The 23,171-nt window shown below is 42.7% G+C and overlaps 1 protein-coding gene and 1 pseudogene across 7 annotated transcripts in view; both read right to left on the bottom strand.

The window, feature by feature from the left end:
* LOC140734734 (netrin receptor UNC5D-like) overlaps positions 1-23,171 on the bottom strand; it is an 820,373-nt gene that overhangs the window by 151,235 nt on the left and 645,967 nt on the right. The gene's annotated exons all lie outside the window — the stretch shown is intronic.
* LOC140736334 (U2 spliceosomal RNA) lies at positions 10,112-10,207 on the bottom strand (annotated as a pseudogene).

The following is a 23,171-nucleotide window of genomic DNA, read 5'->3' as shown; positions in this document are numbered from 1 at the left end:
CGGGCTTAATCGGAGAAAAGCAACTGAACTGATATCCTTCAAGTATTGGAAAAATTTGCAAGGCATAGACATGTCCACAACCCAAATTTTCTATTGGCCAAGTTCAATTACAATGCTTCAAGTTAGTGGATCGATGAAGTCCAATGGTGTAATGGAACAGGGAAAGTCAATATTTCAGGGAAACATGACAAACAACAGTCATTAACCTCTCAGCAATCTTTATTCTCGTTGACTAGATGTGTGGAACGCCAAAAAATACTTCACCCAACTCGTAAGACCATAAGACATAGAAGCAGAATTAGGCCATTTGGCCCATTAAATCTGCTCTGTCATTCTATCATGGCTGGACCACTATCCCTATCAACCCCATTCTCTTGCCTTCTCTCTGCACATAACTAACTAAATAATATTTCATTCTCTGAGGCCAGCATGAAAGCACCCTTCAGGAGGGTGAACCCATCTAAAGAATCTGGCCCAGTTGGGGTACCTGGCCAATTACTAAAGATCTGTGTTGATCAACTGTCTGGAATGTTCACTGAGATCTTTAACCTCTCACTCCAGCAGGTTTCAATTACACCAGTGCCTAAGAAGAACTTGGTAAGCTGTCTCAATGACTACTGTCCAGTAGCACTTACATCCACTGAGATTAAGTGCTTTGAGAGGTTGGTGAAGAAACACGTCAACTCCTGCCTGAGAAGTGACTTGGATCCGCTCCAACTTGCCTGTTGTCATAATAGGTCAACAGCAGAGACCATCTCATTGGCTCTTCACTCAACCCTGGAACATTAAAGTTGCGTACATCAGGATGCTCTTTATCAACTACAGCTCAGCATTCAATACTATCATCCCCTCAAAACCAATCAGTAAGCTTCAAAACCTTGGCCTCAATGCCTCCTTGTGCTACTTGATCCTTGATTTCCTCACTTGCAGATCTCAGTCTGTTCTGATTGGCTATAATATCTCCTCCACAATCTCCATGAACACAGGTGCACTGCCAGGCAATGTGTTTGGCCCCCTGCTCTATTCTCTTTACACTTATGACTATGCAGATAAGCATAGTTCAAATGCAATATTTAAGTTTGCTATCATTGTCAAAGGTGGTGATCAATCAGCGTATATGAGGGAGACTGAAAATCTGGCTGAGTGGTGGTATAAAACAAATCTCACTCAATGTCAGCAAGACCAAGGAGCTGATTATTGGCTCCAGGAGAAGGAAACCGGAGGTCCTTGAGCCGGTCCTCATTGGGGGATCAGAGGTGGAGAGGATCAGTAACTTTAAATTCCTCGATGTTATCATGTCAGAGGACCTGTCCTGGGCCTAGCACTAAATGCAATTACGAAGAAAGCAAGGCAGTGCCTCTATTTCCTTAGAAGTTTTCAAAGCTTTGATATGACATCTAAAACTTCGACAAACTTCTGTAGATGTGTGGTGAGAAGTATATTGATGGCTGCATCACAAGCTGGTATGGAAACACCAATGCCCTTCAACAGAAGATCTATAATAAGTAAAGGATGTGGCTCAGTCCGTTGGGGTAAATCCTCCCCACCACTGAGCACACCTACACTATTATTGCAGGAAAGCAACACCCATCATCAGGGATCCCCACCACACTGGCCATGCTCTTTACTCACTGTTTCCGTCAGGAATAAGATACAGGAGTTTCAGGTCTCACATCACCAGGTTCAGGAACAGTTATTACCCTTCAACATTCAGGCCCTTGAACCAGAGAGGATAACTTCACTCAGCTTCACTGAAATGTTCCCACAATCTATGGACTCACTTTCAAGGACTCTTCAGCTTATGTTTTTGATGGTCATTGCTTATTTATTTGCTATTATTATTATTTGCCTTTTTTTCTTTCTTTTTGTATTTGCACACCGGTTATCCACCCAGTCGGTCTGGTCTTTGATCGATTCTATTATGGCCATTGAATTTATTGAGTATGCCCACAAGAAAATGAATCTCAAGATTGTATGGTATATGCGCCCTGACTATAAATTTGCTTTGAACTTTTAACTAACTAACCAATTGAATAAATAAATAAATTCAGACCAAAGTAACTTCTGCTAATGTCCACCAACACAATCACTTACTTCCCAGGTATGGTTCTGCTCGAAGCACACATGGGTGAACAACTACTCAGGTATAAATTAAAACTTAATTGACTGCAGCTCATCCAAGTTCAATCATGAACCCATGTATTATTTTTACTATACTCGGTATGACCCAGAGTCCTTAGAGGAAGAGAAAAATCTTCTACCATGCTCTACATGAATAAAAGAGGCTAGATAGACAGGGGTGTCTTTTTCTCCTGGAGCACAGGGAGCGTGAGAGGTGACCACCTTACAGAAGCTGTGAGAGGGGACCAATTTAACATGAGACAGGAAAGATTTAAAAAGAACTTGTTGGACAACTTTTTCCTACAATCGCAACAAAATCTGCAGATGCTGGAAATCCAAATCAATCCACACAAAATGCTGGAGGAACTCAGCAGGCCAGGGAGCATCTGTGGAAAAGAGTGAACAGTCAATGTTTTATGCTGAGACCCTTTTTTCAGGACTGAGAGGGAAGGGGGAGGGGGGAGATGCCTGAATTAAAAGGTGGGGAGGGAGGGGGTAAGAGGGTAGCCAGAAGATGATAGTTGAAGTCAAGTGAGTGGGGAAAGTCGAGGGCTGGAGAAAAAAGAATCTGATAGGAAAGGAGAAAGGGACCCAGGAGGAAGTAATAGGCAGGAGAGAAGTAAAAAGACAGAGTGGGGAGTAGAGGGGGACGGAGGAAACTATACACAGACGGTGGTACTTAGGTGGAATGAGCTGCCAGAGAAGTGGTTAGGACAGGTACAATAATAACTTTTAAAAGACAATTGGAGAGGTACATGGTTAGGAAACGGGCACCCTGATAGGGGTAGATTAGTTGGGCAGAAGGGCTTGTTCCCATGCCGTATGACTCCATGACTCTTTAGGTCAGGGGCCTAGTCTTTTCCTCAGACCTGGGGAATCTAAAATTAGAGTGCAGAGGTTTAAGGTGAGACGGAAATGATTTAAAGGGGAGTGGAATTTCCGCACAGGGAAGTGACATATGAAAGGAGCTACTGGAGGAAGTGGTAAAGGTCAGTACATTTAGATTCATACATAGACAGGAAAAAGTTAGAACAGAGTTTCCCAAACTTTTTTTTATATCATGGGCCACTATCATTAACTGAGGGGTCTGTGGATCCAAGGTTGGGAACCCCTGGTTTAGAGTGATATGGGCCAAATGCAGACAAATGGGATCAAATCAGGTTGGCAAGTTGGGCTAAAGGCATTGTTTCCCTGTGATAACTCTGTGATTCAGTTCTGCTGATATCAAAAGTACTTTCAGTAAATAAGTAGACAAGTCTGCGACCTCCAGAACATATCAATAGTCCCATGGACCACATTCAGGGTCTCCAGTGAACCTTAGGAGCCTTCACTAAAAACAAACACAATCCCAGGGAGAGCCAATATCTAAAGACACACTCTTTGAGCTGATCAGTAACATAGACATGCTCCCTAGTAACATCACACTCCCTGGGATAATGATTAACATAAAAACTCAACTGGGAATGCTAGTAAATAGAAACATAATTCAGGGACATCCGAAAAATAAACACAAACTCAGGGATCACCAGTAAGTGCAGACAGAATCCCAGACACAGTTAATAAATTGTAAAACCTTTCTAGGACCTAATGTTAAATATAGACATGATCTCTAGGGTTGCCAGTAAATACACTCAGTGGCCATTTTATTAGGTACACCTGTACACTGGCTTGTTAATGCAAATATCTCATCTAATCTAATCAACACAATGCATAAAAGCATGCAGACATGGTCAAGAGGTCCAGTTGCTGTTTAGACCAAACATCAGAATGGGGAAGAAATGCGATCCAAGCAACTTTGGCAGTAGAATGATTGCTGGTGCCAGATGGGGTGGTTTGAGTATCTCAGAAATTGCTGATCTCCTGGGATTTTCATGCACTACAGTTTCTAGTGTTTACAGAGAATGGTAACAAACAAATGGAGATCAATGGATGGAGAGAAACAAACAAAAACAAATCCACTGAGCAGTATATCTGTGGGTGAAAACGCCTTGTTAATGAGACAGGTCAGAGGAGAATGGCCAGACTGGTTCCAGCTGATAGGAAGGCAACAGTGACTCAAATGACGTGTTAGAACAGAGATGTGCAGAAGAGCATTGACATACAACACGTCGAACCTTGAAGTGGATGCATTACCGCAGCTGAAGACCATGAACATACACTCAGTGGTCACTTTATTAGGTACAGGAGGTACCTAACGAGGTGGTCACTGAGTGTATAGCAGTTCTTTGGGAAACACTGCAATATATTACATTTTAGTTCTGTCAGTATAGAATTGCATCATAGAAAAGCAATACTGCAATACGTGCTACTTGGAGCTTGACCCAAGAACTGAAACCTAGAGCATCACAAAGAAGAAATGCTGGAGCAACTCCAGCAGGTCAGGTAGCATTTACGGAGAGGAATAAACAGACAACATTTTGGGCCGAGACCTTTTAACAGAATGCCTGAAATGTTGACTGTTTATTCCTCTCCACAGAGGCTGCCTGACCTGCTGAGTGCCTCAAGCATTTTGTGTATGTGTGTGTGTGAGTGTGTGTGTGTGTGTGTGTGTGTGTGTGTGTGTGTGTGTGTGTGTGTGTGTGTGTGTGTGTGTGTGTGTGTGTGTGTGTGTGTGAGTGTGTGTGTGTGTGTGTGTGTGTGTGTGTGTGTGTGTGTGTGTGTGTGTGTTCCTTTGGATTTCCAGCATCTGCAGAGTACATTAAGACAAGAATCAAAATCTCAAGATCTCACAGAGCCCCACTATATAAAGAAAGGGGAAAAAAAAATCATTGACTGACTGACTGCAGCTCCGGAAACGAAGCCAGAGACAGCTCCGATAAAGAACCTGAGTAATAGGTTCTTCTATAGTCACACAGAGCTTGAGGGTCCTATGCAGTTATTTAAAATTGAACTTCATCATGAGAGTACAAGTGGTGAAGATCAGGCTGTGCAGCATTCACATTGCATTGTTGTAACCTCAGCCTGTCCTTTAACACCTGCAAGCTATCACTTATTGAGCAAAAGATCATTTGGAAATGTCAACTGTGCTGTGATTGCTGCACTCAGTGGCCATTTTATTAGGTACATTTGTACACCTAATGGGGAGACTATGGGAGAGATTTGGCCTAGTGGTAACTACCATGATCTCAGTAATCCAGAGACCCCGTTATACGCTGGGGACATGAGTTCGAATCCCACCATGTCCGATGTGAATTTGAATCCAATAAAAATATCTGATGACCGTAAAAAACCATCTGGTTCACTAATGTCCTTCAGGGGAGGAATCCTGCCATCCTTACCTGGTCTGGCCCACAGCGTGGTTGACTCTTAAATGCCCTCTCAGTTGTTTTCAACTGCTAAAAAGAAATTAATAAGGAATAAACCCGGCATTGAGCTAAGCACTGGAAATGGCAACTGCAAAACCAGCCCTGTCCCTCCCTAACAGCACTGTGGGTGTACCCACACCTCAGGGACTGCAGCGGTTCAAGAAGGCAGCTCATCATCACCTTCTCAAGAGCGATTAGGGATGAGCAATAAATGCTGGCTTAGCTGGCGGCACCCGCATCCCATAAATGGATAAAAAAACCATTTGCTTATTAATACAAATATCTAATCAGCCAATCAGGTGGCAGCAACTTATTGCATAAAAGCGTGCAGGTGTGGTCAAGGGGCTCAGTTGACGTTCAGACCAAACATCAGTATAGGGAAGAAATGTGATCTAAATGGCTTTGACTGTGGAACGATTGTTGGTGCCAGATGGGGTGGTTTGAGTATCTCAGGAACTGCTGATCTCTGGGGTTTTCTCGTACAACCGTCTTTAGGGTTGACAGGGGATGGTGCGAGAAGCGAAAAATATTCAGTGAACGGTAGTTCTGAGGGTGTGAAACTGTGTTAATGAGGGAGGTCAGAAGAGAATGGCCAAACTGGTTCAAGGTGACAGTAACTCAAATAACCACACGTTACAGCAGTGCTGTGCAGAAGAGCATCTTTGAACACACAACACATTTAACCCTGAGGTGGATGGGCGACAGCAGCAGAAGACCATGAACCAACACTCAGTGGCCAATTTATCAGGTATAGGAGATACTTAATATTATGGTCACGGAGTATAATTCCTTCTTCCTTGTATTGTGCTCCAGTGCAGTGATAGGCAGTTTGCTCCCTGTGCACTCTGACAACGTAGAACAGAGGTTGTGTCCTGTGATGTGGAATTTGTCTCTCACTCTCCCAGTCACTTTGCCTTGCGCCTGGGAAATGAGGAACTGATGAATGGACAGAAGGTCAGTGGGGTAGCCTGCACGTTACTACCCTGCTTGTAAACCTACTGAATGATCACGTACTGTCACTGCATGTGTAAACTTAGAAACATGGATAATTAGAACAGAAGAAACACACACAAAGTGATGGAGGAATTCAACATGTCAGGCAGCATCTATGTATGGAGGGGGATGAGCAATGGACATTTCAGGCCGAGACCCCTCATTGGGGGCAGGAGTAGACCTTTTGGCCTTTACAATCTGAATTGGACTGTGGTTGGTCATCCTTATCCAGACTGGATCAGATTCAGATTTCAGCATGCACGTCCTCTTGTGTCTCCTAATGGCTGGTTTCTCCACAAACCTCTTGATGCCATTTGCCTTTGGAAATACATCTCACTCCATCAGGCTATATGATACTGGAGCAGAATTAGGCCATTTAGCCCATAGTGTTAGCTCTGCCATTCAATCATGGCTGGTTTTTTTCACAACCCCATCTTCCCACTTTCTCCCTGCAACCATTAACCCCATTACCTGCCAATCTCTCTTGTAAACAGAGTAAATGACTTGGCCTCCACAGCCCCCTGTGATAGCGAATTCCACAAATTCACCACCCTCTGGATGAAGAACTTCCTTCTCAGCTCTGATTTAAATTTATTTCCTTTTATTTTGAGGCTGTGCCCTTGGATCCAAGACTCTCCTACTAATAGAGGCATTCTCTCCACCACCTCCGCTGGTGTTTAGGGCAGCAATGAAGTGTTCAGGGTGTTCAGGGCTCCCTTCATCGTGCCAGTAGCTCAATTTTCACTACCATCAGTCACGGGTGGAGACTCAGGAATACCGTCGCACTCAGATGTAGAAGGGTCCTCCAATGCTATTTCCGAAAATTTCTGAAGTCAGGGGTGTTAGACCCGAGCTGAAGCCCTGAAGCTGGAAGTCTGCCTCTAGCCTGATTGAATTTTTTTGAGGATGTGACTAAACTTATTGATGACGGTACAGCAGTAGATGTAGTGTATATATATTTCAGCAAGGCATTTGATAAGGTACCCCATGCAAGGCTTATTTAGAAAGTAAGGAGGCATGGGATCCAAGGGGATACTGCTTTGTGGATCCAGAACTGGCTTTGTGGATCACAGAAGGCAAAGAGTGATTGTAGATGGGTCATATTCTGCATGGAGGTCGGTGACCAGTGGGGTGCCTCAGGGATCTGGTCTGGGACCCCTTCTCTTCGTGATTTTTATAAATGACCCGGATGAGGAAGGGGAGGGATGGCTTAGTAAATTTGCTGATGACACAAGGGATGGGGCTGTTGTGGATAGTGTGAAGGGCTGTCAGAGGTTATGGCAGGACATTGATAGGATGCAAAACTGGGCTGAGAAGTGGCAGATGGAGTTCACCCCAGATAAATGTGAAGTGGTTCATTTTCGTAGGTTAAATATGATGGTAGAATTATAGTATTAATGGTAAGACTCTTGGAAGTGTGGAGGGTCAGAGGGATCTTGGGGTTTGAGTCCATAGGACACTCAAAACTGTTGGGCAGGTTAACCGTATCAATCATGGATTGAGTTCAAGAGCCGAGATGTAATGTGACAGCTATATAGGACCCTGGTCTGACTCCACTTAGAGTATTGTGCTCAATTCTGGTCACCTCACTACAGGAACGATGTGGAAGCCATAGAAAGGGTGCAAAGGAAACTTACAAGATGTTGCCTGGATTGGGGAGCATGCCTTATGAGGGTAGGTTGAGTGAACTCGGCCTTTTCTCCTTTGAGCAACAGCGGATGAGAGGTGACCTACTAGAGGTGTATAAGATGATGAGAGGCATTGATTGTGTGGATAGTCAGATGCTTTTTCCCAGGGCTGAAATGGCTAACACAAGAGGGCATAATTTTAAGGTGCTTGGAAGTAGGTACAGAGGAGATGTCACAGCTAAGTATTTTACTCAGAGAGTAGTGAGTGCATGGAATTGGCTGCCAGTGACAGTGGTGGTGGCCGATATGATAGGGTCTTTTAAGAGACTCCTAGATAGGTACATGGAGCTTAGAAAAATAGAGGGGTATGTGTAACCCTAAGTAATTTCTAAAGTAAGTACACGTTCGGCACAACTTTGTGGGCCGAAGGGCCTGTATTGTGTTGTAGGTTTTCTATGTTTCTATGTTACCCTTTGACCTGTTTGGCATGGGTGACCTTACTAAGACCCAAAGCATAAAGCCCTGACTCCAGCCAACATAGTTCTCCAGGTCACTGAGGCACACACGCCTCCAAACCCAATGACAAGGTTATGTTCCTGTTGGAGGCTTCCACTGTAGGTTTCAATGAGATCCCCTCTCATCCTTCTGAATCAATCGGTCAATAAATAAATAATAAAAAATTCTTCCTTATGTATGGTGTCTGAAATTGCTCTCACTATTCCAAATACAGTCTTACTAACACCTTAGAAAGCCTCTGCAGTACATCCTTGTTTTTATATTCTGGTCCTCGTGACATTACTGGTAACATTTAATTTTCCTTCTTTCTTACCAGCTCAACCTAAAAGTTATCCTTGAAGGAATCCTGAACCAGGACTCCAAAGTCCCTTTGCATCTCCAATTTCAGAATTTTCTCCCATTTAGAAAATAATCTACACCTTTACTTTTCCTATCAAAGTGCATAACCATGTAGGCTTCCATTAGTCTCGATAGACCATGGATTTGCACCTTGGAAAGTTTCCAGGGCACAAGCCTGGCCAAGGTTTTTTTTTATGGAAGACCGGCAGTTGCCCATGCTGCAAGTCTCCCCTCTCCACGCCACCGATGTTGTCCAAGGGAAGGGCATTAGGCATAACCATACACTTGCCAACACTGTATTCCACTTATCACTTCTTTGCCCATTTTTCTAAACTTGTAAGTGGTGCAAACTCACTGCCTCTGCAATACGAAATTTTAAAAAGTTCTCAATTTATTTCTAACCTTTTTTTTGGAGATCTGTGCTTTTCAGGCACTGATTGCCCATCTCTAATTTTCCTGAAAAAGTGGCTGTGAGTTACCTTCATGAAATACTGAAACCTTCAAGAGACGGATAGACAAGAGTGGACGTGGAGGGCATGTTTCCCATAGTGGGAGAGTCTAGAACCAGAGGGCACAGCCTCAGAATAGAAGAATGGCCCTTTAGAACTGAGATGAGGGGGAATTTCTTGAGCCAGAGGATGGTGAATCTGTGGAACTGTTTACCACAGACATCTCTGGAGGCCAAGTCATTCAATGTTTTTAAAGTGGAGATCAATAGTCTCTTGATTAATAAGGACATCAACTGTTACAGGGATAAGGTAGGGGAATGGGCCTGAGAGGGAAAATAAATTAGCCATGATTATGTGGCAGAGCAGTCTCGATGGGCCAAATGGCCTAATTCTACTCCTATGCCTTATGGTTTTATGATATATTTAATTGAGAGGCTGATAGGTTCTTGATTCTTAAGGGTGTTAAAGGTTATGGGGAGAAGGACGGAGAATGGGGTTAAGAGGGAAAAAACCAGAGGTGATTGAATGGCAGAGCAAACTGGATGGGTTGAATGCTGCTCCTACACCTCATGGTGAAGATGCACCCACTGTGCTGTTGGGTAAGGGGTTCCAGGTTATGAACCCAGTGTCAATGAAAGACGTGATATATTTCCAGATTAGGATGATGTGTGACATAAGAGAAATTAGCAGATGGTGGGGTGTTCTTGTATCTGTTGCCCTCACCCTTCTTTATGTTTAGGGGCTTTGTAAGGTGCATTCAGAGCGGTCTGGATGAACGACCACATTGAATTTTGCAGACGCTTTACATTATGAACAGATACGACACTTGATCTTAGCCAAAAGGCCGAGAGGCTAAGAAAGATCTCCAACCACACCCTACTCCTTCAGTGTCATCAGGAGGACATGGCCACAATCATCACGAGAAAATGTAGGAGATGGAATAAGCACGTGATGAGAAGAAGGCCAACTCCGTCATCAGGACAGCACTTCAATGAATGCCTGAAGGGTGGAGGAAACACGAGAGGCCAAAGACAGCTTGGTTTCAAACTGTAGAGGCAGAAATGAGGACCCTGAACCACACCTAGGGCACAATAGAGAAGATGGCCAAGGACAGGCAGAGATGGAGGATCTTCATTGCTGTCCTAAACACCAGCGGCGTAATAGGCAGTAACTAAATACATTATGGACACTGTGCCGGAAGAACGAATGTTTTCGTTCAGTTGTTTTGTCCAGGCTAGTATCCAGTTTCAATGAGAGTTGTTGGAGCTAAACTCACCCAGAAGAGAGAGGAATCCAACACACTTCTGACTTTTGCTTTGTAAATGATGCCAAGATATTGGGGTGAGTCCTCTCTGCAGAATATGCAGGGTCAAACCAACTGGCAACGCTTTCGTTCTTAATTAAAACCATACATCTTAGGCTAACACATTCATGCATTGTATGGTGAGACATATTTAAACCTACAATGGTCACTATGGCTCAGTCATGCCTCTTCCTCCCCTTTGGTAGATTGTGGGTTGGTGTTAGCCCAGAAACTCAAGCGTGAGATTGACTCGGGGTGTCACGGTAGCATAGTGGTTAGCGTAATGCTATTACAGCGCCAGCGACCACCGATCAGGTTTCCAGTCCCGCCGTTGCCTGTAAAAGGTTGTGGACATTGTCCCGTGACTGTGTGGATTTCCTCCAGGTGCTCTGGTTTCCTCCCACATCCCAGGGACATACAATTAGGATTTGTGAGTGTGGGCATGCTATGTTGGCGCTGGAGTGTGGTGAACGGGTTGGCCCAGCACAATCCTTGCTGACTTGATTTGACACAAAACGATGCACTTCACTGCCTGTTTCAAAGTTTTTATGTACACGCGACAAAGCTAATCATATTTCTTTCTGTCTTTAATATGTGGGTAATCCTGTTGCACTTATGCTAAGTGGTAACCTCCCTAATACATTGACGATGTGGGATTTAGTGACTGTAATGCTACTGAACGTCATGAGTAGGTGTTTGGGCTGCTTTTAAGGATGGTCATTGCCTGGTATAGTGTCTTGATGTGATAAGTGGGCTGGTAGGTGTCACTTATCAGCCTACACTTCAAAGTTGTCTAGCTTCGGCTGCATGCAGGCACCGAATAGTTGATTTGTTGAGGAGATGTGAAGGAGATTAATCTTCCTACTTATGACTCTATGCTGGAACGAAGGTCAGTGATAAAGCATTCGAATAGGGCTGTGTCTGAAACGCCCACCAGAGCAACTGTGTCACCAACACAGAGAAGGCACTGGATGAAGAGCTGGTAGATGTGTGAGCAAGGCAACTTCCTACAAGCTGATCTCCACAGATCTAATTATTGCTTCCATTGCAAAAACAAAGGAGCTGGTTGTGGACTACAGGAAGAATGGAGACGGGCTAACCCCTATTGACATCAATGGATCTGGGGTTGAGAGGGTCTACAGCTTTAAGTTCCTCGGCAAATACATCACCGAGGACCTCACGTGGTCTGTCCACGCCGGCTGTGTGGTGAAAAGGTCACAACAGCACCTCTTTCACCTCAGACGGTTGAAGAAGTTTGGTATGGATCCCCAAATCCTAAGAACTTTCTATAGAGGCGTGATTGAGACCATCCTGACTGGCTGCATCACTGCCTGGTATGGGAACTGTACTTTCCACAATCGCAGGACTCTGCAGAGAGTGGTGCAGACAACCCAGCACATCTATAGATGTGAGCTTCCCACTATTCAAGACATTTACAAAGACAGGTGTGTAAAAAGGGCCCAAAGGATCATTGGGGACCTGAGTCACCTCAACCACAAACTGTCCCAGCTGCTACCATCCGGGAAACGGTACCGCAGCATAAAAGCCAGGACCAACAGGCTCCGGGACAGCTTCTTCCACCAGGCCGTCAGACTGATTAACTCATGCTGACGCAATTGGATTTGTATGTTATATTGACTCTCCTGTTTTACATAATATTTATTACGAATTACTATAAATAGCACATTGCATATTTGAATGGAGATGTAACATAAAGATTTTTACTCCTCGTGTATATGAAGGATGTAAGTAATAAAGTCAATTCAATTCAATTCTATTATAACTATTTGACTCCTTTAACTTTATTCTACATTGTTATTCCTTATGCTACCTTTGAATGGAAAATCCTCTGAAAGGTAGCGGATTTGGCTCAGTTAATCACAGGAAAAGCCCTCACAACCATCGAACACACCTACATGCTGTCGTAGGAAGGCAGCATCCATCATCAGAGAACCCCTCCTCCTAGGCCATGCTCACTTCTCACTGCTGTCACCAGGCAGAAGGTACAAGAACCTCAAGACTCGCCCCACCAGGCTTGAGAATCGTTCCTACCCCTCAACCTTCAGGCTCTTGAATAAAAGGGAATATCTACACTCACTAGCCCCATCATTAAGGTGTTCCCACAACTAATGATCTCACTTTCAGGTCTCTTTATCTCATTATCTCATATGCTAGTTATTTATTGCTATTTATTTATATTTGCATTTGCACAGTTTGTTGATCTTTCATTGATACTGTTATAGGTACTATTCTACAGATTTGCTGAGTATGCCTGCAGGAAAATGATTCTCAGGGTTGTCGATGTACTTTGATAATAAAATTAAATTTGAATATACTGACGTGATGAAATGGCCTGTCTAGATGGCACGCAGAACCAAAGTTTTCACTGCCTCTCGGCACATATGACAATACTGAAGCTATTCACCAACTTAGTTTAGATAGGTACAATGTTCAGCAAGGACATAAGCTGAAGAGCGGTCTCTCTGCTGCACAATTCTAACGTGTGGGCAGTCATGAAAACAAAACAACTAGTTCACTAATGCTCTTTGAGGAAGAAGATGGAGGGTTACAAGGACAACTTCCATCCTGCTGTTATTAGAATAGACTTTTTGAGTGACAAAATGGACTCGATCTCACAATCTACCCCGTTATGATCTTGCACTTTTTACACTTAATTCTGCATTATACCTTCCCCTCACCTGGCTTCACCAATTATCTTCTAGCTTGAGCAACAACGGAGAATGCTGAATGAACTCAGCAGATCAGGCAGCATCGCTGGAAATGAATAAACACCCCTCTCCCCCCCACCCCACTTTCATTCTTGCTTCGTTCCCCTTCCTTTCCAGTACTGATGAAGGCTCAAACCATTGGCCCTTTATTCCTATCCATAGATCAGGAGTTCTTAACCTGGGGTTCGTGGACCCCTGAGGGGTCTGTGGATCGATTCCAGTGGGGGCTCTGTGATTTTGGATGGGAAAAAAAATTACACCTTTATTTTCACTAACCTCTTGGTAAAATTTAGCATTTCCTTCAATTATGAATGTAGCCAACAGAACTACAGTAGTATTAGCAGTGCTTGTGACTTTGTCACCAACAGAAATCACAGTTATTTTCATATCACATGATAGTTGTTACACATATCTCAAAATATCATTTACAGAGAGCTCATTACTACTTCAAAATTACCGTAGTTATTTAATAAAAAAGATCATGTATTACTATATCACAAAATTGCTTGTTTTTAACTGTTTTGATAGCTGTATTTCAATTTAATGATTTCTTTTATAATCCTATGTATCTTAAAGTTTCAGTTCAAAGTAAATTTTATTATCCAAGTACATATATGTCACGATATACAACCCTACGATTCATCTTCTTGCGTATATACTCAATAAATCTTTAGGATAGTAACTATAACAATTAATGAAAGATCAGCCAGAGTGCAGAAGACAACAAACTATGCAAATGCACATATAAATAAACAGCAATAAATAATGAGAACATGAGATAATCAGATAAAGAGTCCTTAAAATCCTTATTTTATATGTTTAAATACGTTATTGTGAGATGGGTTTCATAGGCTTCACTGGACTGCCAAAGGTGTCCATGGCATAAAAACAGTTAGGAACCACTGCCATAGAGGCTGCCTGACCTTTTGAGTTCCTCCAGCATTTTGCATTTGTTGCTCTGCATTCTTATTGTTATCCCTTATTCTACCCCAGTATGTAAAACAAGCTTCTCACTGCATCTCAGTACATGTGACAATAATGAACCAATACTAATGCTTACACCAGTCCATACTCTCTGATAGGTGGGACAGGATTAGAAACCATGCCTCACACTAACTCAAAAACCATTAATAGATATGGAACCTGGCAGCAGGATTGGACAGGATGAGAAGACCAGGTGATGCACTTAATGCAAGGGTAAAGTAAGGAGAACCGGGTCCATTTGTGGTTGGTGTGGTGATGATTAGCTGCTCTTCTGCTCTAGATTTCTAGGATAATAGTTGAAGAAATTGATGAGATGGTTACAAGCAGGCCACAATGGAGAAGCAATTGAGAAAACCATGCACTTATAATCAAAGAGGTACCTTACACAATTTTATGAGGTAATCTCATAATTTTATGGCCTATTGGATCAGGTAGGTTGAACGCATTTTGCAATTGTATGGTGGGACATAATGAATCCTACAGATGTTCACTATGTCAACTGTGGCTTGGTCATGCCATTCTCTCCCCACTTGGTACATTGTAAGTTTGTCTTGTTCCGGAGGCTCCAGCATGAGGCTGAGATTCCACTGCAATGCTGAAGGAGTGCTGCACCCTCGATGAGACAGATGAGATGTTAAGCCAAGTGCTTTCCTCTCCAAGGTGGATTTAAAACGTTTTGCTGGTGTGTTTTTAAGAAGAGCAGAGGAGTTTTCCCTGATCTTTTTCCAAGGTTCCTCACTCATTAACGTAGAATACCATCCGATGGCAGACTGTTGTCTGGGAGAGCTTTCTGAGAGCCAGTTGGCTGCTGTGTCTCTGACTTCATAAGGAGTGCTGCATTGGCTGTGAAGCAATTTGGAACAATGTGGAAGGTGCTATGTGGATGCAAATCCACTTTGGTACAAAACTAATGTAAAATATGCCAAGACCAATGTAGCACAGAAATAGAATCTTTCACTGAAATTGGTGCCCTCCTAGTGAGTCTAAATGTCTGCATTGGCCCATATCCCTCTAAACTTTTCCTATCCATATACAGTACTGTGCAAAAGTCTTATGCACATTTATATATGCAAAAGACTTTTGCACAGTACTGTAGTAACTTGAGGTATTGCACTATAATGCTGCCACAAGAAAAAACAAATTTCATGACATATGTGAGCGATGATAAACCTGATTCTGATATGGGTCTCTATTGTGGACTGAGAGTCAGAAGGGGGGTAGGGTGAGGGGAATCATGGTTAGGAAAAGGGGATGGGAGAGGGGAGGGCACGGGAAGCACCGGAGAGACATTCTGTAATGATCAATAAACCAATTGCTTGGAATCAAATGACCTTGCCTGGTGTTTCAGGGCTGGGGAGCCTACACCCATGCCACCTCCTGCCCCTGGTACTTCTCTCCCACTTGACCCATACACCTCCTGTGGTGTTCCTCCCTCAATATTCCCAACATCCTTTGTTCCCACCAGGTCAACAAAGTCGCTCTCCAATGAACATTGATAAATATAGTACTGTGCAAAAGTCTTAGGCACCCCAACTGTATATATGTGCCTTAGGCCTTTGAACAGTACTGTACTTATCCAGATGTTTTTTTTAAAAAAATGCTGTCATTGTACCTACTGTACCTAACTACTCTCTCTGGCAACTCCTTCCATATACATACCACCATCTGCATGAAGAAGCTGCCCCTCAGCTCTCTTTTAAATCCCCTAGTCTGAAAAACTGTGTACAGTTAACCATCTAATTTTGTAACAATCGCTCCAAGAAACAAAAGGCAAGGAGTAAGACTTTGGTTGGAGAAAAACACTGCAGGTGCTGCAAATCTAAAACAACAGCAGAAAATACAAGAAGCACTTACAAGATCAGACAGCACCAAAACCAGTCACTGGCCTTGCTTCAGATTGGCTAATTGGCTGCCAATTATTGTGCCCTTGAAGCCCCCTCGATGGGCTTATGGAAACTTGGCTCATTGCTGGCCCTGCTAACAGCCTGGGGACGAAACAGTGGGAAGGCCACCTTTCATAAACCATAGGCATCTAGGGTTGGTATGAATTGGGCTCAACCAAACAGGAATGCCGATTACAGAATCCTCAATTTGAGTGAATGCGGTGTAAATACTGCCCATACACACACAATTGTCAGTCAGCAAGAAATATCAGATCGTACACCGCATAAAATTATAAAGAAAGTATATTTACAGATTTCAGCTTTATCGAACATTTAGTAGGAAAAAGAAAAATGGAAAAACATAAAAGGGTCTATTGCAGTTAAAACCAGTCTAGATGAGCAGTTCATTGAAGCTCATGTTGAAGTTGTCTTTTTACTCAGGCTGGACCCATGGTTTGCATGAAAGCACACACTACACTCTGAACTTTGCTTGAAATCTATCTTGAACAAATGGGTTCTTTCTTGGGAGTATTGGCTCTTCCTCCTTGGAGCCATTCATCTGCAAAAAGCACCTTGTGCGAAAGGGACACTCCTTCCCACAGGATCCTTCTCCGTTTTCCCTTCTGTCCTCTCTGCAGCTCCGGCCAGAAAGACCATGAACCCCACCAGCCTTTGTTACAAATCTCTCTCTGCCTAGCTTTCTCCAGAACTTCTCCCAATTCCACCTTCCTGATTGGCTGACACAACATTCCCAAGTTGAACATTATAGCTCCTTAACTTTAGCACAAAAGCCAATCATGCAAAATGCAGAACATACTGCTTTTACAGAACTGCTAAAATGAAATACCTACAACATAGCAGAAAAAATCTTAACCAGGACATTACACCATCCATTCTCAGTCTTAATGGACCCAAATGTGCAGTAGGACAGGCAGTGTATTTATGGACGCCTGTCTAGTGCCAGCAACTAAGGAATCAGTGGATTCTGGTTAATTGGGCCACTTTGGGACCCGTGTATTTTGGCCCAATTAAGCGCTTACCCAATTAGCCGAAATTTCATGGAAATAGTTAGAATGGTATAAAAAAGACAGGCTATAGAACTGTGGAACATAGCCTGAAGATTCGGGGGGTAAATTTAGGACAGATATGAGGCGAAACTGCTTTCAGTGGTGAATCTGAAATTCTCTGCTCAGTGAAGCAGTGGAAGCTACCTCAGTAGATATATTTGACAAGGTTCGATAGATTTTTTCGTAGTAGGGGAATTAAGGATTATGGGGAAAAGGCAGGTAGGTGGAGATGAGTCCATCATCAGATCTGCCATGATCTTATTGAATGGTGGAGAAGGCTCGATGGAACAGATGGCCTACTCCTGCTCCTATTTCTTATGTTCTTACTTAATGTTTAACTAATAAATTATGTATTTAAATGCAATGCCGACAAATTAGAGCATTACCAATACAACAGTACTATAAAGTTGTGTATTAGTTCCTAATAGTTATCAACAGAGCAATTCATCCAGTGTATACTGCCATGTTCTTTTGATTAACTATAAATGAACAAAATCAATGCAGACACCTCGTGCAGATAATAGATTGTCTTCATTCAATGCTTTCGTCAGTTATATCTTCCAAAACTTCATTTTCATTGTAACATTCAAGATGATTGTCAATACCTTTAAATTCTTTGCAGTTTCAAAGTTGCTGAAATAGTGAAATTGTTTCATTTTCACTCTTGGTCGTTTCAGGCATTTCTAAGCCTGAATGCTTGAAGCCACAGTGAGCAAAACAGTTCTGAATTGTCTTACTGCTCATTCCTTGCCATCTATCTGTGACAAAAATCACTGTTTTTTCAACACAAGCACACACATTAGAAATTGCATCAAGCACGGTATAGTGTCTAACAGACACACAAGTGCACGTGACTGACACTAGTTGGAAACTGGTCGGCAGCAGTCTCCTGTCACAATTAAGTGGCATTGTGTTTCAAATAAACAAAGGGAATCCCAGCTTTTCTTTTGATTCACTTTTGTCCTTTAAGAATAGTCTCAAATAAGCGGCTGTCCAATTAAATGGAATCTGCTGAATTCCCCAAATCCTTCCTCAAACTATTTTGGTTTATTTTCATTACACAAGTTAACATAAAGCAGAGGGCGGCATGGTAGCATCATGGTTGGCACATCGCCTTAGCCAATTATTGTGACTCAGTTCCTGAGTCTGTACATTCCCCTGACTGTGTGGATTTCCGTATAACCATATAACAATTACAGCACGGAAACAGGCTATCTCGGCCCTTCTAGTCTGTGCCGAACGCTTACTCTCACCTAGTCCCACTGGCCCGCACTCAGCCCATAACCTTCCATTCCTTTCCTGTCCATATACCTATCCAATTTCACTTTAAATGACAATACCGAACCTGCCTCAACCACTTCTACTGGAAGCTCGTTCCACACAGCTACCACTCTCTGAGTAAAGAAATTCCCCCTCGTGTTACCTCTAAACTTTTGCCCCCTAACTCTCAACTCATGTCCTCTTGTTTGAATCTCCCCTACTCTCAATGGAAAAAGCCTATCCATGTCAACTCTATCTATCCCCCACATAATTTTAAATACCTCTATCAAGTCCCCCCTCAACCTTCTATGCTCCAAAGAATAAAGACCTAACTTGTTCAACCTTTCCCTGTAACTTAGGTGCTGAAACCCAGGTAACATTCTAGTAAATCTTCTCTGTACTCTCTCTATTTTGTTGATATCTTTCCTATAATTCGGTAACCAGAACTGTACACAATACTCCATATTTGGCCTCACCAATGCCTTGTATAATTTTAAACTTTCCTCCTGGCGATCTGGTTTCCTCCCACATTCCAAAGACATATAGGTTAGGATTAGAGAGTTCTGAGCATGCTACGTTGATGCCAGCATGTGCGACAACACTCGCGGCATTCCCAGCACAATCCTCGTTGATTTGTTTTGACGCAAACGACACACTTCACTGTATGTTTTGATGTACGTATGATAAATAAAGCTAATCTTTATGGTTGGTTCACAGAGGAAGAAATTGCTAATGGGCCTAATAATTTTAATGAGCATTCTGTGATATTAAAATCTGTTCCTTCAGAAAGGTACAACTTTTTTTCATTATTACCTATCACAGTATTGTGGGAGAGATGCCATTTTAATATGCATAATAATATTATGAGCCATTGAAGCTCACATTTCATAATAATAAAACCCTTCATTTAAAAGCTGCAGAATAAGAAATCTGCAAAAGATGAAGAGTCGCTGCTTGGCACTGAATCACTAACAGGAGCAGGAGGCTTGGACCAGATGGTCACACAGTAGACCTAATACAACAGATTAGCCAGGGAGATTAATAAAATAGGCAATTTAATCAAGTACGGGCTACAAACAGAATAATGGACAAGGAGTCATTAATGTAGTGCACTTGTACTACAAAGAGTGCATAATACATTCAATCAGATTACTTTAATGGCTGATAACTGGCAGTGAAATACATTGATAATTTCACATTATTGGACGCAGAGGGAAGGTATAAGCAAATGGAAGGTTGGTACTTTTATCCCATCGAGCTCAGGCTCATAACAAGTGCAAGAAGAAACTTGCAACTTTTCTCATATCCCCGTATTACTGGGGGAGCCTTGAGGCTCCAGAGCATTTCCAGGAGTTGGATGGTGAATAAAAATTTCTTCCGTTCTTGCTCAATCTCAAGCTCATTGAAACGGCTTTTAGGTACAACCTGGCTTCAGGCAATCTGGCACTTCATAGAAGGGTCTAAATAGTGTGAAAGGGTGGCACGGGAATGTGAACGGGTGGCACGGGAATGTGGTAGGGTGACACTATAGTGGTTAGCGTAATGTTGTACAGCGCCTGTGAACGGTGTTCAGTTCCCAGCGCTGCCTGTAAGGAGTTTGCACATTCTCCCCCACGACCCTGCAGGATTCCTAGGGCTCCTCTAGGCTCCCCCCCACATTTCCAAGGTAGTCCGGCTAGCAAACTGTGGGCACGCATTGCATTGTACTGCTGCCACCAAGTGAAGAAATTTCACAACAGATGCTGGTGGTATTAAATCTGATCCCGATTCTGCTATGTTGGTGAGACTTGCGGGCTGCCCACAGCACATCCTCAGACTGCAAATGGCGCATTTCACTGAATGTTTCAGTATGTACATAGTGTCATAGAGAAGTACAGCTCAGAAACAGGCCTTTCAGCCCATCTAGTCCATGCTGCCTACTCCCATCAACCTGCAACGGGGACCACAGCCTTTCATATCCCAATATCCATGTACCTATCCAAACTTCTACCTGTGATAAATATATCTAATCTAATAGAAACCTTCCATTTTATAGCATCGTTTACACCCTCATACTTCCTATGCTGGGGAAGTCTAAGGGCAGAGGACACAGAGGGGTGTCCTTTTAGAATGGAGATGAGGAGGAATTTCGTTAGCCAGAGAATGGTGAATCTGTGGAATTTGTCATCACAGACAGCTGCGGATGCCAAATCTTTGGGTATATTTAAATCAGAGGTTGCTAGATTCTTGATCAGTCAGGGCATGAAGGGATACGGGGAGAAGGCAGGAGACTGGGGCAGAGAAAAACTGGATCAGTCATGATGAAATGGCGGAGCGGACTCGATGGGCTGAATGGCCTCATTCTATTCCAATGGCTTATGCTCTTATGTTGTTCTGAAGCTCTTTCCAGATGGAGAAGCATTTCAGATATGCAGTCACTAGTAAAACGAGGCAATCAATTTATATACAGAAAGATCTCACAACCACAAAAGAATTATGATCATACATTGGTGATATTGTGGGGTATTAACTCACAAGGAAACTGGTGATAAATCTTGTGCTTTATTGAAATGATATATGGTCTTTCATAAGAGTAGAGAAAGGGGGCTTTAGGCGCTACCAAACCCATGACGTATTTGATGAGGTGGTTTTGAGGGATATTTACACCATTTCAAAACACTATTGTACATTCCCTGAGAGTGGTTGGTGGAACAGTAATGGGAGAACTTCACTCTGTGGCTAACCTATGCTCTCGCCACCTCAGAGTGTTTCGTGGTTTAGTCTCGGAAGGAGGGCTTGATGGCGGGTGCCTGAACTGGAGATTTATCCTTTCTCCATCACCAATATCCTTCACTTTAACGAACATATCACTGAAAAAGCAAATGTCTGACCTGAGAGTTTACTTCTAATTCCCTGAGCACAAACAATATTGACTTCACTACTAATACACAGTACAACCATTCCTGCATATATTTCAGCCATTTTTTTCCATTCCAGAAATTTCATTCAGATTCAATAAATTATTTTTCCCATTTTATGTGCGTCCTAAAAGTCAAGGCTGAATTTACATTACAAGACAGTTTTGATGAATTTACCCAGGGCGCAATGTTACTCAAATGCACATTCCCATTAAAGCTCTCCAACCTTAAATATCACTATTTCCAAATCAGGCAACAAAGTGCTTTCTCAGCTGTAATGATCAGGCCTTAAAAGGCACCAAAAGAAATTGTGTCCATCCTAATAGCAAAGTTTCACTCTGTGAATTGATGGTTCTAGTTAGAATTCATTTGACAAAAGCACTTACTTTAGAAAGGGTTATTGCAAAGAGCATAAAAACAAGGAAGAATCTAACCACTTACTCTTGATATCACAGCTTGGTAATGGGAACTGCTCTGCCCAAGATTGTGAGAAATTCTAGAGAGTCGTGAACACAGCTCAGTCCATCACACCAACCTGTCTTCCCTCCATTGACGCTGTTTACACTTCCCACTGCTGTGGGAGAGCAGCTAACATAATCAAGGACCCCTCAAACACCAGTCATTCACTCCTCTCCCCACATCTGTCGAGCAGGAGCTACAAAAGCTTTGAAATCATGTACCACTAGGCACAAGGGCAGCCTCCATCCTGCAGTTATGTTACTAGTCTCTTGAATGGACCGCTTATATGTGAAAGATGAACTATTGACTTTCCAATCTACCTCATTGTGGCTTTTGCCCCTTTTTTATTTACATCTACTGCACTTTCTAAAGCAATCACATAACCAGAGACACCACACACCTCGGCCACTCCCTGTTTGACCCGCTGCCGTCCAGCAAAAGGTTCAGGACACGAAAAGCCAGAGCAAATAGACTGAGGAACAGCTTCTACCCCAGAGCTGTGGCCTCCCTCACACCACTCCCACAGAACAGTGACTGAAACTGTGAGCACACACAGGGACTCAAATACTTGCACTAACGGTACTTTGTGCATTACTGTGACATTCTGGTGCTGCTGCAACTTATTTTCTGCTACTTATCTATTTAATATTGTTTTTCTATCACTGTCTTGTTTTTATCTACCGCTTTATTTAATTGCCTGAGAGGAAGCCAAGCAGAGTTTCATTGTATCTATGTGTAATGACAATAAAGATCATTTAATTAATTCTCTGTAGACACAATACTATATTCTGCATAGTTTTCTTTCCATTACATCAGTGTACTTATAGATCAGAATCAGAATCAGGTTTAATATCACCGGCATATGTCGTGAAATTTGTTAACTTTTGTTAATACAGTGCAATACATAACTCTAGAAAAAAAACATCAATGACAGTAAGTATCTGTATATAAAATAGTTGAATTAATTAAGTAGTGCAAAAATACAGGTATAAGAGAGTAGTGAGGTAGTGTTCATGGGTTCAAAGTCCATTCAGAAATCAGATGGCAGAGGGGAAAAAGCTGTTCCTGAATCATTGAGGGTGTGTCTTCAGGCTTCTGTACCTCCTTCCTGATGGTAACAATGAGAAGAGGACATATCCTGCATGATGATGCTCCCTAATGATGGACGTCACCTTTTTGAGGCATCGCTGCTTGAAGGTGTCTTGGATACTATGGAGGCTAGCGCCCATGATGCAGCT

This window comes from Hemitrygon akajei, chromosome 1 (genome assembly GCF_048418815.1).
Source record: "Hemitrygon akajei chromosome 1, sHemAka1.3, whole genome shotgun sequence".
NCBI lineage: Eukaryota > Metazoa > Chordata > Chondrichthyes > Myliobatiformes > Dasyatidae > Hemitrygon > Hemitrygon akajei.
The sequence above is the reverse complement of the archived record's forward strand: the minus strand, read 5'-3'. Positions and strand labels throughout refer to the sequence as shown.